The sequence below is a fragment of the Rhinoderma darwinii genome, assembly GCF_050947455.1.
Source record: "Rhinoderma darwinii isolate aRhiDar2 chromosome 2 unlocalized genomic scaffold, aRhiDar2.hap1 SUPER_2_unloc_55, whole genome shotgun sequence".
NCBI lineage: Eukaryota > Metazoa > Chordata > Amphibia > Anura > Rhinodermatidae > Rhinoderma > Rhinoderma darwinii.
The window spans coordinates 1399212-1416999 of record NW_027461724.1 but is presented as its reverse complement, the minus strand read 5'-3'; the positions used below and the strand labels follow the sequence as shown (position 1 = coordinate 1416999).

General features: G+C 42.5%; 1 long non-coding RNA gene, 1 other non-coding gene and 9 pseudogenes across 2 annotated transcripts; 10 read left to right on the top strand and 1 right to left on the bottom strand.

The window, feature by feature from the left end:
- Nucleotides 1-239: 239 nt before the first annotated feature.
- On the bottom strand, nt 240-430 carry LOC142679466 (U2 spliceosomal RNA). Its single transcript, XR_012852712.1, has one exon. It is a non-coding gene; the product is annotated as a U2 spliceosomal RNA (small nuclear RNA).
- A 7577-nt stretch (nt 431-8007) lies between these two features.
- On the top strand, nt 8008-11783 carry LOC142677692 (uncharacterized). The gene is made up of 3 exons (XR_012852625.1): nt 8008-8193; nt 10655-10724; nt 11473-11783. It is a non-coding gene; the product is annotated as an uncharacterized LOC142677692 (long non-coding RNA).
- Nucleotides 11784-15827: 4044 nt separating this feature from the next.
- Nucleotides 15828-15946, top strand: LOC142677817 (5S ribosomal RNA; annotated as a pseudogene).
- A 67-nt stretch (nt 15947-16013) lies between these two features.
- LOC142677722 (5S ribosomal RNA) lies at nt 16014-16132 on the top strand (annotated as a pseudogene).
- Nucleotides 16133-16199: 67 nt separating this feature from the next.
- On the top strand, nt 16200-16318 carry LOC142678896 (5S ribosomal RNA; annotated as a pseudogene).
- A 67-nt stretch (nt 16319-16385) lies between these two features.
- On the top strand, nt 16386-16504 carry LOC142677833 (5S ribosomal RNA; annotated as a pseudogene).
- A 67-nt stretch (nt 16505-16571) lies between these two features.
- On the top strand, nt 16572-16690 carry LOC142679266 (5S ribosomal RNA; annotated as a pseudogene).
- Nucleotides 16691-16757: 67 nt separating this feature from the next.
- LOC142678918 (5S ribosomal RNA) lies at nt 16758-16876 on the top strand (annotated as a pseudogene).
- A 67-nt stretch (nt 16877-16943) lies between these two features.
- On the top strand, nt 16944-17062 carry LOC142678033 (5S ribosomal RNA; annotated as a pseudogene).
- Nucleotides 17063-17315: 253 nt separating this feature from the next.
- On the top strand, nt 17316-17434 carry LOC142679140 (5S ribosomal RNA; annotated as a pseudogene).
- A 67-nt stretch (nt 17435-17501) lies between these two features.
- Nucleotides 17502-17620, top strand: LOC142678375 (5S ribosomal RNA; annotated as a pseudogene).
- The last annotated feature ends 168 nt before the right edge of the window (nt 17621-17788 follow it).

Below are 17788 nucleotides of genomic sequence, written 5' to 3'. Positions count from 1 at the left end.
AGCTGTTCCAATGTGAAATGCCGGAAACACAGAAACACAGACGACACAAAACAAGAGGTGGCAATGTATTAATTAATTGCATTTAATAAATTAGCTCATTATCACACATGACTGTACAAATGCATTGTCCAACAGGTGTTGAAATAATGGGATTAAAAGGGGAGATCCCATCCGAAAGACAAAAACAATGGCAAACACAAAAAGCACTTTTGGAATCTGATTTTAGTAAACACATAAGGAAAGGGTGCACCGGTCCTGGAAATACTGCAATACCAGGTCAATGCGTGGAGTGGACAGAGCAAGCTCTATTTCCATCTCCCTGTTCTAAAAATCCATTTAATATATGGTCCCCAGATAGGGGACGTATCAGATATTAAACTGATAAGAACAGATACTACACTTGATCTTAGCCAAAAGGCCGAGAAGCGATAACCCGAACGGGCCGCGCGTTGACCGAGCCTGCCCAATACTGCTGTTCACCCTTGCAGCGATTCAGCCTACTCCTAGGCAATTCCACGGGGCCCTGCAGTATCACACACACTCACAGCTACTAAGCGGGAGGTGAATAAAGGCCGGAGAGGAAGCAAGACAGGATTTGCTTCTTTTGCTTGCACCACAATGCAGTACTGAAAGAGGAGGAATCGACATAAAAACGCCTTCCTGGCAACGCCCAAATGCCCTCCTGCCGTGCAAACACTGGCAGCAGCAGCAGCAGCAGTAAGTGCATGCCCACTGCCACCCCTTCTCCTTTCACACCTTGTATCAGCTTTAATCCAGTCCAGTGCTGCCTGCTGAGCAGCATTAGCACTTGAGTATTGTGACTTGTTCCAGTCTCCTGCTCCTGAGAACTGTCTTTGCCAGACTGTTCCTACTTCCTTGCTGCTACTACTACTACTCGTGTTCCACCCTCCAAGCACTGTTCCTGGGGACATCTCACCGGGTTCTGCACTGTGCTCCGCTTGCTACTTCTGACCATAGGATTCCAGCAGTGTTCGCCAGTATCGTAACAGGATACTCAAGCCATTTCCATGGAATCCGCCAGAGAAGCAAGTTTGGAGGTTCGTGTGAACAATATGAACTGTTTGCTTACTAACATCTTTGCTGACATGCAAACTTTAAAGACTAAATATTTGGCGTTTGAAAATCAAACAACCCATGATGTTCAAGTTTATGGACAAGCTACACAGGGTTTACAAGGCATGGTGGCTCAGCAAGCAGAGCTGATCCGGGAACTTCAGACTCGAGTTGTGACCCCAGCCTCTTCATCTACCCTGCCGCTTCCACCATTCAGGTTTGGTGGGGATCGTGACAAATACCGTGGATTTATAAACCAATGCAAGTTATATTTTGGTGCACATCCTGCTCACTTCCCTACTGATAATTCAAAGGTGCTGTGTATTATTATGCTTCTGACACATAAGGCTGTAGCCTGGGCAAGCCCTCTTATTGAAACCAACGATGCTCGGCTTGATGACTTGGACGCCTTCCTAGCAGCCATGAGCCAAGTATTTGATGATCCTAACCGGTGTACTACAGCAGAAGCAGCGTTGATGGCTCTACGTCAGGGCAGATGTTGCCGAATATGCCACAGATTTCAGACAGTGGGTGATGGATACTGAGTGGAATAATGCTGCAAAATTAACATTCTTTAAAAAAGGACTATCTAGTGCACTTAAGGACGAGTTAGCACGGGCTGAAGCTCCCACAGAGTTTGATGATTTTGTACACCATTGTATCCGAATAGACACTCGGCTGTCAGAGCGTCGACAAGAAAAATGGGGTTCTACCTGGTCCCGTAATAATAACTATTACTCGTCTGCTTCAGCTCCCACTCCTAGAGAGACTCTGAAACAAAGAATTACCAAGAACACCAAGCTGAACCTATGCAAATTGACAGTATACAAAAGCGTGAAAGTGCCGACAGAAGAGAACGAAGGTTTAGAGAAAATCAATGCTTCTATTGTGGTAAAACTGATCACTTCCTTATCAATTGTCCATGTCGTCAACGCAAGATGGTGGCGGTAGTAGCAGATCATGAATTCTCTGGTGTAGAATCTGTTTCTTCTGAACAAGTGCCACCAGTGCATGCACTCATTCATTCAGTCTCCTGCACAGCACCCAATATTAAAAAAGAACACAAAGGCACTCATTGCTTTATTCCCATCAAGTTTAGAATTGATTCTCAATGGATATCCGCCTCTGCCATGGTGGACTCTGGAGAAAATGGGAACTTTATGGACATTTCTTTTGCTAATAAACATGGTGTAAAATTTCAAGAGAGACTGTCACCCATTCTTATGGAAACTGTAGATGGATCCCCTCTGAACTCAGGTCCAGTTGATCAAGAGACTGAACCATTGGAGATAATTATGAGACCTAATCACCATGAGGTTCTATCTTTCCTATTAATTTCATCCCCACATTTTCCAATTATTTTTGGACTACCATGGCTGCAGGCTCAGAACCCTACAATTGACTGGGAAACCAAAGAAGTGTCTTTTCCATCAGAGGTCCCCTCCTCAGAGTCTTTACCAGAACAATCTCACGAAAAGATTGAAGGGGAGCTTGAAGTATCTCCTAAATTACCTCCTCTATATGACGAATTTACCGATATATGTGACAAAGAGAATGCTAATAAACTTCCTCCACATCGACCTTACGATTGTCCGATTGAACTGTTGCCTGGAGCAGCTATTAGACCTTTTGGATGCATCTACCCATTAGCAGAGCCGGAACTGAAGGCTCTTAAAGAATACATAGATGAAAATTTAGCTAAAGGTTTTATTCGTCCATCTTCATCGCCAGCAGGTGCACCTATTTTTTTTGTTAAAAAGAAAGACGGCTCTTTGAGACCTTGCGTGGACTATAGAGAATTAAACAAAGTCACAATTAAAAACCGTTACCCTCTGCCATTGATTCCGGAGTTGCTGGATAGAGTTCGTCAAGCTAAAATATTCACCAAATTGGATCTTCGAGGTGCATATAATTTGGTTCGCATTAGACCAGGTGATGAATGGAAGACAGCGTTTAGATCACGTTATGGACATTATGAATACCTAGTCATGTCTTTTGGACTTTGCAATGCTCCTGCAACCTTTCAGCATTTTATTAACGATATCTTCAAGGACTTGTTAGATCAGTTCGTAGTCATCTATCTGGATGACATATTAATCTTTTCTAATTCTACAGAAGAACATCAGAATCATGTGAGAATGGTGTTGGAACGTCTGAAAGCATATCAACTCTATATCAAGTTGGAGAAATGTGAATTCCATCAAACGGAAATACAGTTCTTGGGTTATATCATTTCTCCCCTAGGGTTACACATGGATTCTAGCAAGATTCAAGCAATTAGAGACTGGCCAACTCCAAAAAATGTGAAAGAGGTCCAACGATTTGTAGGATTTGCTAATTTCTATAGACGTTTTATCAAGAATTTTTCGGGCATTATTACACCAATTACCCAATTAACAAAGAAAAGGATACCTTTTGTGTGGTCTCCTCAGACACAAGATGCTTTTTTCAATTTGAAAACAAAATTCACAACAGCCCCTATACTGGTTCATCCTAACCCTGAAAAAGCGTTTATTGTTGAAGTGGATGCTTCAGACTGTGCAATAGGGGCTATTCTATCACAGAGAACTGGAGAGAAAGATTTGCTGCACCCTTGTGCTTACTTTTCTCGAAGTTTGACTTCTGCTGAAAAGAATTATGACGTGGGGAACAAGGAACTCCTAGCCATCATTGCTGCTTTCAAAGAATGGAGACATCATTTAGAAGGCACAGCTCAACAAATAGTGGTTCTAACTGATCATCGTAACCTTGAATTTGTTAGATCTGCCAAATGTTTGTCTCCCCGCCAAGCCCGGTGGAGTCTGTTTCTAAATCGTTTCAACTTTGTGATCTCTTACAGGCCTGGTTCCCGAAATGGTATGTGGAAGAGGTACATAGATGACATCTTTTGCCTATGGGAAGGACCAATTGATAGCCTTCTCAATTTCACTACTTATTTGAACAACATCTGGCCAGAACTTCAGTTTACTCTGAGCCATGATGTGTCCAAAATCAACTTCCTTGATACTACCATTATTAAAGATCCATTTGGCAATCTTAGCAGTGACCTCTTTACAAAAGAAACGGATAAGAATGGTTTACTACACTACTCCAGCTGCCATCCATTAACTACCAGAAATTCGTTACCTAAATCCCAGTACACACGGGTAAATCGGATTGTAGATAATCCACTACTTCTGAGAGAGAGAACTGACAATATGACCAAAAAGTTTCTAGAAAGGGGTTATCCTAGTGGAGTCTTAAAATCAGCTCAAATAACCACTGTTCCCCAAACCCTGGACAAACCTAAACGTATTCCCTTCGTACATGTCTATCACCCTTGTACCTATAAGATCCATCACGTCATCAGGAAACACTGGCCCCTATTACAAGAAGCCTACCCACAAATTACTGAGTTCAAATCCCCCTTCTTACCCTGTTTAAAGAGAACAAAAAATCTTAAAGATAAGATTGTTAGGGCTGACATCGGATCGTCCCGTAAAATTTCTAGGCAGACTTTCTTGAACACACCCAAGAGGGGCACCTTCCCCTGCAGAAGCTGCCTCCAATGTTCCCACATCATTAGGGGTGATAAAATACACCATCCATCGTCGGGACAAAGTATTCCAATCAAAGAATACTTTGATTGCAACACAAACTTCGTGGTCTATTTGATCAAGTGTCCCTGTGGATTAGCCTATGTAGGAGAGACCACACAGCGAATCAAAGATAGAATCAGCCAGCATAAGTCCAACATCAGATGCGGCAAAATATTACTTCCTATCCCTGCGCATTTTGCCCGCCATAAACATAATATTTCCCAACTTATGTTTCAAGTTATTGAACACGTCCCAGCTCATAGAAGAGCGGGTGACAGGATTAATTCTCTTAAACGGAGAGAAGCCTACTGGATTCACAAACTCCAGACATTAGAACCAAAGGGCCTGAATAGAGAGTACGAGATTAGTAGCTTTTTATAACAGTATTCGATGCCGAGACGTCTCGGGTAACCATATCTTAAAGGCATGGTGTCGCCCCAAAAACATGTTTTTTTTTTAAAATTTAAACATTTAGTGTGTGGGTGATTAAACATTGTTCAAATTTTTTTTATTTTTTTCGCGAGTCAGGAAATATTATAAATTTTTTCAAATTTATAATACTACCCATTTTTGGTCACTAGATGGAGCTGTTTGGAGCTAGTTCCCAAAATTGCAGCATTGCAACATTGGGTTAAAAGCTATCGCTCTAGTGAGCTCTCAGCAATCCCCCCTCCTTTATCCTGGCTAGTGCCGGGATAAACGAGGGGTTTGAAAGGTTTAACCTCCTACACTGTGTGTCGCCATTTTTTGAGGTGACCCACAGTGTAGTAGGTTTACATGCAGTAGTAAACACACACAAACACTAACATACATTGAAATCGCTTACCTGCTCCTGCCGCCGCGGCCCGTCCGCTCCCTTTGCTGCCGCTGTTCCATGTGCACTTGTCCGGAAGCCGCGACCGGAAGTAGTAATATTACTGTCCAGCCGCGACTTCCGGTCCACAGGAAAATGGCGCCGGACGGCGCCAATTTCGAATAGGACTGTGTGGGAGCGGCGCATGCGCAGTTCCCACACAGACGCCGTACACGGCAGTCAATGGGACGGGAGCCGTTCGCAGTCCCTATGGGACTGTGGCTGCCGTATTCCATGTCTGTGTGTGTCGTTAATCGACACACACAGAAATGGAACAAAAAATGGCAGCCCCCATAGGGAAGAAAAAGTGTGAAAATAAGAAACAGTAAAACACAAACACACAAATGAAAATAAACGTTTATAGTAAGGCACTAACATCTTTAACATATAAACAAATTATTTGTGATGACACTGTTCCTTTAAGTGTGATTCCGTTTATCTATTCTAAGGCGTCACCTCTCTGTACTGTAGGAAAATGAGGTTTTACGTATTGTAAATGTACCACACTGTTATGCTATTGTCATTAATACTATTTGCATCTGTTTCATCACAGACACGATGATTTTCCCTGAGCCTGCCTATACTACAAGAGATCCCGCCTATACACCATCCAAATTGACACGGTATCCTTTTAACTAGGGCATACTAGAGTTATCCTGTTCTATTCCCCCTCTTTTTCCCTGCATCTGTACTTATTTCCATCTCATGCTGCACCTCCACACTCAGACACAAGATGGCGCTAGAGCACAATCCAGCCTCCCTAATATTACTCAAATCAATAGCGCTCCAGTATTTTTTCCCGTAGCCATCTACCCATAGACTATCTAGCCTGTAATATTGTTATTATATCCAACCAAGCGCACTATCTACAGTTATAGTGATATTCCTCTGCCCAACACAACCATTCCCTCTGAGCATGCGCATGCGTTTCACCGACACGTCAGTGGAACGCACGGCCATCTTGGCCGATGCGTTCCACACGTCTAGACACACCCACCATCTTACACACACATATAAACCAGGAAGTGACCAGGGTATACCAGCGCCAACACAGAGCGGTAAGCCGCCGATTACGGACCACAGCAGCGCTATATACGCATCATATTTTGTACCGGTCCAGTCCCCAGCACGGCTCAGGTAAGATACATATCATCTGAAGATGTTTAGGGTACTACACCCCCGCTATTTCACCTGTATCATCTATTTGTCTCCACCTTCTGGTCGTTTCTATATGACATGTCTATGTCCATGCTTTCTTCAGTGATGCATTCTGTGTTCATTTCTGCATTGTATATACCTGAGTTGTACCTCCATATTGTCCGTAAAAAATTACGTCCGTATCTGTATTTATGCCTTAAATCAGTACCGTAGATCATCATGTGATTCTACCGCGCCTTGTGCTCGCACAACGATTCGTATCGTCCAAATTATGAGTTTCCTAGACACAAGATTTCTCTCCATAGCCATATGGGACATTCCCTGATGTGTTGCATGTTCCTGGGATCTATGTCTCTGTTTCCTCCTTTTTTGTTTTCGTTTTTGCTTTTAATTTTCACGTTGATTTCATAGTCCTATGTGTTAGGTATACTATGTTTGAATTGACCCAGTTACACGCTCTGTTTTTTCACCTATATGACATATTTTACGATGTTATCATGTATATCGTAAGTGATAGTTCTCCTATACCCATGCCATGATCTAATCAATTGTACATTTCTCTAGTGCCCGACGAAGGTCTGTCTGACCGAAACGTCGACGTCGCACATGCAGCCTCTGGCATCCATAATAAAAATATATATTTTTGTAACACAGCAAGGTGTGCCGAGTACAAATTCTTAACCTACACCCGGGTTGGGACCCTACCTCGAGCACCCAAAGAAACCAGTGCCATCTGCCATCTGAATATATGCATCTCCTTTTCAGACGAGCACGGTGAATATGTCCAATCCAACCTTTTCCTACAACAAGGAGGAAACAGATAGTATCCTATCTACAGTCACCACACCTAGGGATTTTCTACAGATCCCACCAACAGAAATCCGGAACAGGGATCACGAAAGGAATAAGAGGAAACTCATCAACCAGGAGCTACACAGTGCCACATTGGCCGAATATATTAAAGTCCAACGTATTCCTCGAGGATTACGCGTACAAATCAAGCCTACCATCTTCAAAGAAGACCCTGATTACTGTACGCAGTTCGAACACATCCTCAATAAATGTTCATTTGATCTGATGACACTCACTGTATCATACCTACAGAAGAATATCACAGAACTTCAGGAGAAAATCGCAGCCTCCGAACAACAATTGAAAGCAACCCTCTCTAGTTCAGAGTTCTCTGAGTTCGACAGCAAATTGAGAACAAATCTCAACACCCACCGAAGCGAGGTTGAGGCTTTCAAGAGAAGCAAGTTCCAAAGAGATCAAGAGGATTACCTAAGGAATAGAGTATATAGATGGCACGAAGGATTCACATCCATGCGACCACAACGCAGAACACCATACCAGTCATCGGACTCATCGCAATCCGGATCGGGTGGAGAAGGATCGGACTACCACTATCCTGGCTACTCAAACCAAGGCAGATTCCGTTTTTTAGACCAACGCAGGGGCAGGCGCCCAAGAAGAGGACGAGGAGAGGCGGCAGTAGAAGACACAAATCGACTGATGACGACGAGGTCGCAGGTATGACGAGCACCCCACAACCATTGGTAGTCAATATCTCTTCGAAGCTACTGGGTCCAGCCGAACTCCTCTTACTACAGAAGGGCCTTTCCTTCTGCCCCACTTACCGGTACGATCTATTCCAGCTGGATATGGATCTTAACCGCTTCTACAGAACCTTGCGTCTACGGGTCTTTTTTTCCAATAAGGGGGATACACGAGGACCGGAAGGTCCCGCTACGTCGAGTGTGACCTCTACGATCACCTCGAAGGAACTGGGTCTGAGGAACAAGAGTTTGTTTGCTCCCCCAAAGACTTCGCCCCCATTGGAAACGTTTATTGGACTGGTCCAGAGAGACGTGGAGAACTTTCGCCACGACTTCGACCAAGGTCTTTTCAAAAGCCAGACCAACATGAGTAATGTTGAGAGGCAAGCCCTACTCTCCCTAACAAACGATAGGGATCTGATCATCAAACCCGCTGACAAAGGCGGTGCTATAGTTGTTATGGATAGGGACACATATATAGAGGAAGTTCTTAGACAGCTGAATGACACGTCAGTATATAGACGTATTGATCATGACCCAACTAGTAGAATCATGACCAGAGCGACTAAGATTCTAGATAAATACGTAACCAATGGCACCATAGATCAAGAGACAGCATCATTCCTGACAAATAGGTATCCAATTACACCGGTGTTCTATGTCCTCCCGAAAATTCATAAAAGACTCGATAAACCCCCCGGCAGACCTATAGTTGCATCTACTGACTCTATTCTCTCACCCGTCTCAAAATTTTTGGAAAAAATACTTACACCATTAGTTAGGAAAACAAAATCCTACCTATTAGACACTACAGATTTTCTCTCACATATCAGAGATTTAAAGACAGTATCCACGGAGACCATTCTAGTCACACTAGATGTCTGTAGCTTATATACGTCCATCCAACATCCAAAGGGCACACAAGCAGTACATGAGATTTTAACTGACACTAGCACAAATCCAGATGTCATAAACCTCTGTGACGAATTACTCCATCTTGTACTCACTGACAATTTCTTCCTCTTTGAGGACCAGTACTATATACAGCTACAAGGTACGGCAATGGGCTCCAATGTTGCCCCCCCCCATATGCGAATTGCTACATGGCCCATCTAGAAGAACATCACATCTATCCCAATAACCTCTTCATAAAACACGCACGTATGTGGAAAAGGTACATAGATGACATCTTTTGCCTATGGGAAGGACCAATTGATAGCCTTCTCAATTTCACTACTTATTTGAACAACATCTGGCCAGAACTTCAGTTTACTCTGAGCCATGATGTGTCCAAAATCAACTTCCTTGATACTACCATTATTAAAGATCCATTTGGCAATCTTAGCAGTGACCTCTTTACAAAAGAAACGGATAAGAATGGTTTACTACACTACTCCAGCTGCCATCCATTAACTACCAGAAATTCGTTACCTAAATCCCAGTACACACGGGTAAATCGGATTGTAGATAATCCACTACTTCTGAGAGAGAGAACTGACAATATGACCAAAAAGTTTCTAGAAAGGGGTTATCCTAGTGGAGTCTTAAAATCAGCTCAAATAACCACTGTTCCCCAAACCCTGGACAAACCTAAACGTATTCCCTTCGTACATGTCTATCACCCTTGTACCTATAAGATCCATCACGTCATCAGGAAACACTGGCCCCTATTACAAGAAGCCTACCCACAAATTACTGAGTTCAAATCCCCCTTCTTACCCTGTTTAAAGAGAACAAAAAATCTTAAAGATAAGATTGTTAGGGCTGACATCGGATCGTCCCGTAAAATTTCTAGGCAGACTTTCTTGAACACACCCAAGAGGGGCACCTTCCCCTGCAGAAGCTGCCTCCAATGTTCCCACATCATTAGGGGCGATAAAATACACCATCCATCGTCGGGACAAAGTATTCCAATCAAAGAATACTTTGATTGCAACACAAACTTCGTGGTCTATTTGATCAAGTGTCCCTGTGGATTAGCCTATGTAGGAGAGACCACACAGCGAATCAAAGATAGAATCAGCCAGCATAAGTCCAACATCAGATGCGGCAAAATATTACTTCCTATCCCTGCGCATTTTGCCCGCCATAAACATAATATTTCCCAACTTATGTTTCAAGTTATTGAACACGTCCCAGCTCATAGAAGAGGGGGTGACAGGATTAATTCTCTTAAACGGAGAGAAGCCTACTGGATTCACAAACTCCAGACATTAGAACCAAAGGGCCTGAATAGAGAGTACGAGATTAGTAGCTTTTTATAACAGTATTCGATGCCGAGACGTCTCGGGTAACCATATCTTAAGTGTGATTCCGTTTATCTATTCTAAGGCGTCACCTCTCTGTACTGTAGGAAAATGAGGTTTTACGTATTGTAAATGTACCACACTGTTATGCTATTGTCATTAATACTATTTGCATCTGTTTCATCACAGACACGATGATTTTCCCTGAGCCTGCCTATACTACAAGAGATCCCGCCTATACACCATCCAAATTGACACGGTATCCTTTTAACTAGGGCATACTAGAGTTATCCTGTTCTATTCCCCCTCTTTTTCCCTGCATCTGTACTTATTTCCATCTCATGCTGCACCTCCACACTCAGACACAAGATGGCGCTAGAGCACAATCCAGCCTCCCTAATATTACTCAAATCAATAGCGCTCCAGTATTTTTTCCCGTAGCCATCTACCCATAGACTATCTAGTCTGTAATATTGTTATTATATCCAACCAAGCGCACTATCTACAGTTATAGTGATATTCCTCTGCCCAACACAACCATTCCCTCTGAGCATGCGCATGCGTTTCACCGACACGTCAGTGGAACGCACGGCCATCTTGGCCGATGCGTTCCACACGTCTAGACACACCCACCATCTTACACACACATATAAACCAGGAAGTGACCAGGGTATACCAGCGCCAACACAGAGCGGTAAGCCGCCGATTACTGACCACAGCAGCGCTATATACGCATCATATTTTGTACCGGTCCAGTCCCCAGCACGGCTCAGGTAAGATACATATCATCTGAAGATGTTTAGGGTACTACACCCACGCTATTTCACCTGTATCATCTATTTGTCTCCACCTTCTGGTCGTTTCTATATGACATGTCTATGTCCATGCTTTCTTCAGTGATGCATTCTGTGTTCATTTCTGCATTGTATATACCTGAGTTGTACCTCCATATTGTCCGTAAAAAATGACGTCCGTATCTGTATTTATGCCTTAAATCAGTACCGTAGATCATCATGTGATTCTACCGCGCCTTGTGCTCGCACAACGATTCGTATCGTCCAAATTATGAGTTTCCTAGACACAAGATTTCTCTCCATAGCCATATGGGACATTCCCTGATGTGTTGCATGTTCCTGGGATCTATGTCTCTGTTTCCTCCTTTTTTGTTTTCGTTTTTGCTTTTAATTTTCACGTTGATTTCATAGTCCTATGTGTTAGGTATACTATGTTTGAATTGACCCAGTTACACGCTCTGTTTTTTCACCTATATGACATATTTTACGATGTTATCATGTATATCGTAAGTGATAGTTCTCCTATACCCATGCCATAATCTAATCAATTGTACATTTCTCTAGTGCCCGACGAAGGTCTGTCTGACCGAAACGTCGACGTCGCACATGCAGCCTCTGGCATCCATAATAAAAATATATATTTTTGTAACACAGCAAGGTGTGCCGAGTAGAAATTCTTAGCCTTATCTAGGTTGTTCTCCAATGACTCCTCCTCGACAGTACCACCAACAACTATTCTTTCCGAGTCCAATTTCCTGGGGGTGATCCATAGCAAGGACTTGCTTGATGAGATAAAGGAAGCCTATGAGACCGACCCAATTCTTTTGCACCCACCAGAGGAAGTGTCCCTAACTTTCAAAAATCAAGTATGGACTAACAAGCACTGCATTTACGTTCCAGAAACTGTAAGATTAAACGTGCTAAAATTAATGCATGACTCTAAACTAGCAGGTCACAAGGGGATTCAGAAAACACAAGAATTTCTTTCCCGCTTCTTTTGGTGGCCCAATTATCAAAAAGATGTGAAGAAATATGTTTCTTCTTGCAACACCTGTGCCATGTACAAAACTCCTCGTACCTCACCCATGGGATTATTGCAGCCTCTGTCAATTCCATCTCGCCCTTGGGGATCTATCTCTATGGACTTTATTGTCGATTTACCAGTCTCCAAAGGGAAGAATTCCATCTTAGTAGTGGTTGATCGGCTCACTAAAGCAGCCCATTTTATTCCTTGCCCTGGACTACCTTCTGCTAAAGAGACTGCTGATCTTATAATTCAGAATGTGTTTCGTCTTCATGGAATACCAGATGAAGTGGTTTCGGATCGCGGAGTACAATTCACATCAAGATTCTGGCAGAGTTTTTGCACAGCACTCGACATAAATGTCAGTTTGTCTTCTGCTTTTCATCCCCAGTCTAATGGTCAGACTGAGCGCACAAATCAAACGTTAGAACAGTATCTCCGATGCTACATCTGCCATTTACAGGATGACTGGGTCGATTTGCTTCCAATGGCGGAGTTCTCCTACAATAATTCTCAGAATGCCTCCACTAAACAAACACCGTTTTTTGCAAATTTGGGTTACCATCCCAGTATTCTTCCCAATCTTCCCAGAGAAACTTTTATTCCTGCAGTGACTGACAGAATACAATCACTTCAACAGAATCTGGAAATGCTAAAAATTACATTATCAATTGCCCAGGAGAAATATAAAGAAACAGCAGATAAATCTCGTAGACCTTCTCCAACCTTCAAAGTGGGAGATGAAGTATGGCTTTCCACCAAGAATCTGAAACTTCACTTACCTTCAGCAAAATTGGGCCAAAAATTTATTGGTCCTTTCAAGATTATTGGACAAGTAAACTCAGTGGCTTTTCGTCTCAAACTTCCCAGACCAATGAGAATACATCCAGTGTTCCATGTATCCCTATTGAAACCTGTTGTTTCAAATCCATTTCCAGGACGCCACCTGCCTCCCCCTGATCCTATCGAAGTTGATGGACAAGAACATTATACTGTTGAAAACATCCTGGACTCCAGGATATTCAGAAATCGGTTGCAATATCTAATAAAATGGCAAGGATATGGCCCTGAGGATAATTCGTGGGAGCCCGTAGGCAATCTCAATGCTCCTCGACTGGTTAGGGAATTTCACCAAAGATATCCAGATAAACCAAGTCAAACATCGTCCTGAGGCCGCTGTCGAAAGGAGGGAGTAATGTCAGGATGCTGTTGTTGTACTGCAAAATTAGCACTAGTGGCCGCTGTTTTACACTTTGAAGAATTGTGCTGCACCTTTACTCCTTACCACTGGAGGCTGCTGTTTTGCCCTTAAACTTGCCCTTAACCAAGATGGCAAATGTTGCATCGTGTGAACCATCTTGTTTCCTGTTTGGGCCTACTTCAGACCACATGGAATACCAAACAGTGCTTGAGTATTGTGACTTGTTCCAGTCTCCTGCTCCTGAGAACTGTCTTTGCCAGACTGTTCCTACTTCCTTGCTGCTACTACTACTACTCGTGTTCCACCCTCCAAGCACTGTTCCTGGGGACGTCTCACCGGGTTCTGCACTGTGCTCCGCTCGCTACTTCTGACCATAGGATTCCAGCAGTGTTCGCCAGTATCGTAACACTTGAATTTCCATCATATTGGCAGTGCATCTCCATGTTTACACAGGAAGTTGTGCTGCTGACAACGATAATATTTTGTGCTGCAGAAACGATTCAATTAGCCGATGTATTTGTCATGGTTTTTGCTTCATTATTTTTTTGCATGTGTTTTTTGGGCAAAAATACTAAACATATTTTCCTGTAATTTTAATCAAAGAACACCAAAACTACCTTAAACAGTAACTAAACTTTTAGACTTGTCAGAAGTTTTGATCGGTGGGGGTCTGAGCACTATGACTCTCACAGATTGCTAAAACGAAGTGGCAGAAACACTCGGGTAAGTGCTGTGCCAATTCGTCTCTGATTGTCTTTTCTCAGCTTTCCTCGGAGTGGTGTACAGGCTCAATTGAAAGTCTATGAGTTTGAGGAAAGCCGATTAAAAACAAAGCGGCAGAGCACCCACCTGAGTGCTTCTGTCACTTAGTTTTAGCGATCGTGGGGGTCTTAGCGTTTGGACACCCACCGATCAAAACTTCTATGGTATTTTTGGCGTTCTTTGATTAAAATTACAAGAAAATATGTTTATAATTTTTCCCCCAAAAAAACACATGTTAATGCAAAATAAAGCAAAAACCTAGACAAAAACATCACTGACATTATTGTTATCTAGTATACTCGGTTGATGAAGGAAGTTGAGGCATAAGGGTATGTTCATACGCTGCAGATTTGATGTGTATCCGCCCAGCGGCGTAGCTAAAGGCTCATGGGCCCTGGTGCAAGAATTCAGTGTCACGGCTCTGGGTGTGGGACCCATAATGCAATGTCTATAGTTCAGAAAGGGTACCTGAGGCAATGTAGACAGTAGCGGTGGAGTCAGGCTAAGATGAAGTTCCGACAGTAGACACACACCCGGCGGGGTGCGACACAAGAGAGACTCCAACTCTTGAAGGCACCATAGCACGGACACAGGGTACAGGCAGCAGGAACGGGTAACACTGGGAACTGGAAAACACTAGGAGACCATTTTCAAGGACAAACTTAACCCCTTCCCTCCGCAGCCATTTTTCGGATTTTCACTTTTGTTTTTTCCTCCCGACCTTCCAAAAGCCATAACTGTTTTATTTTTTCATCAATATTGCCGTATAAGGGCTTGTTTTTTGCAGGACGAGTTGTAGATTTTCACAGCATCATTTTTGTTACCATATAATGTAGTGGGAAATGAGAAAAAAAATATTTGTGGGGTGGAATAGGAAAAATATAGCGGTTCCTCAACCATTTGGGTGGTTTTATTTTTACGGCGTTTACCGTACGGAAAAAATGGCATGTTAACTTTATTCTGCGGGTCAATACAATTACAGTGATACCAAATATATATAGTTTTCTTTATGTTTTACTACTTTTACAAGGGAAAAACTGATTGTTAAAAATAAAATTTTAGTTTTCTCGCCACATTCTGAGAGCCATAAAGTTTTTTATTTTTCTGTCGATTTACCCGTGTGAGGGCTTATTTTTTGCGGGGCAAGCTGCAGTTTAGGTACGTGAGAATTTTGAATCACTTTTTATGTAATTTTTTGTGGGAGAAGAAGTGACCAAAAAACAGCATATATGATGTTTTTAATTTTTATTTTTTTTACGCAGTTCACCGTGCGGACTAAATAATGATATATTGTAATAGTTCAGACTTTTACAGACGCGTCGATACCAGTTATGTTAACTTTTTATTTTTTTTACATTTTGCTTCAAGGGAAAATTGGAAAAGGGTTTTTTTTTGAGCTTTTAATTTATTTCTTTTTTTGTATTTGTTAAAAAAAACGTTATTTGACTGTTTCTTACTTTTTTTACTTGTCCCCCTAGGGGACTTTAACCAGCGATCGTTAGATTGCTTGCACGATATACTATGTCGTTTAGATTTTGTTTCACAATCGCTTAAAAAGGACTATGGATTAAAGCATTTAATGTCAATGGCCATTCTAAGCTGAATGTGCCTGCTCTCGTCAGATCGCAGAAGTTACACAGCTTAAGGCCTCGCTAGTACCAGTGTGGGAGACTGTCTGGGAAACCGTGGTGCGGTTGCCTTTTTATTATATCGTTTAGATTTTGTTTCACAATAGATTAAATAGGACTATGGATTAAAGCATTTAACGTCAATGGCCATTCTAAGCTGAATGTGCCTGCTCTCGTCAGAATGCAGAAGTTACACAGCTTAAGGCCTCGCTAGTACCAGTGTGGGAGACTGTCTGGGAATCCGTGGTGCGGTTGACTTTTTATTATGTCGTTTAGATTTTGTTTCACAATCGATTAAAAAGGACTATGGATTAAAGCATTTAATGTCAATGGCCATTCTTAGCTGAATGTCTCTGCTCTCATCAGATCGCAGAAGTTACACAGCTTAAGGCCTCGCTAGTACCAGTGTGGCAGACTGTCTGGGAATCCGTGGTGCGGTTGACTTTTTATTATGTCGTTTAGATTTTGTTTCACAATAGATTAAATAGGACTATGGATTAAAGCATTTAATGTCAATGGCCATTCTAAGCTGAATGTGCCTGCTCTCGTCAGAACGCAGAAGTTACACAGCTTAAGGCCTCGCTAGTACCAGTGTGGGAGACTGTCTGGGAATCCATGGTGCGGTTGACTTTTTATTATGTCGTTTAGATTTTGTTTCACAATCGATTAAAAAGGACTATGGATTAAAGCATTTAATGTCAATGGCCATTCTAAGCTGAATGTGCCTGCTCTCGTTAGATTGCAGAAGTTACACAGCTTAACGCCTCGCTAGTACCAGTGTGGGAGACTGTCTGGGAATCCGTGGTGCGGTTGACTTTTTATTATGTCGTTTAGATTTTGTTTCACAATAGATTAAATAGGACTATGGATTAAAGCATTTAACGTCAATGGCCATTCTAAGCTGAATGTGCCAGCTCTCGTCAGATCGCAGAAGTTACACAGCTTAAGGCCTCACTAGTACCAGTGTGGGAGACTGTCTGGGAATCCGTGGTGCGGTTGAATTTTTATTATGTCGTTTAGATTTTGTTTCACAATCGATTAAAAAGGACTATGGATTAAAGCATTTAATGTCAATGGCCATTCTAAGCTGAATGTGCCTGCTCTCGTCAGATCGCAGAAGTTACACAGCTTAAGGCCTCGCTAGTACCAGTGTGGGAGACTGTCTGGGAATCCGTGGTGCGGTTGAATTTTTATTATGTCGTTTAGATTTTGTTTCACAATCGATTAAAAAGGACTATGGATTAAAGCATTTAATGTCAATGGCCATTCTAAGCTGAATGTGCCTGCTCTCGTCAGATCGCAGAAGTTACACAGCTTAAGGCCTTGCTAGGACCAGTGTGGGAGACTGTCTGGGAATCCGTGGTGCGGTTGCCTTTTTATTATGTCGTTTAGATTTTGTTTCACAATCGATTAAATAGGACTATGGATTAAAGCATTTAACGTCAATGGCCATTCTAAGCTGAATGTGCCTGCTCTCGTCAGAACGCAGAAGTTACACCCCTTAAGGCCTCGCTAGTACCAGTGTGGGAGACTGTCTGGGAATCCGTGGTGCGGTTGAATTTTTATTATGTCGTTTAGATTTTGTTTCACAATCGATTAAAAAGGACTATGGATTAAAGCATTTAATGTCAATGGCCATTCTAAGCTGAATGTCCCTGCTCTCGTCAGATCGCAGAAGTTACACAGCTTAAGTCCTCGCTAGTACCAGTGTGGGAGACTGTCTGGGAATCCGTGGTGCGGTTGACTTTTTATTATGTTGTTTAGATTTTGTTTCACAATAGATTAAATAGGACTATGGATTAAGGCTTTTAATGTCAATGGCCATTCTAAGCTGAATGTGCCTGCTCTCGTCAGATCGCCGAAGTTACACAGTTTAAGCCCTCGCTAGCACCAGTGTGGGAGACTGTCTGGGAA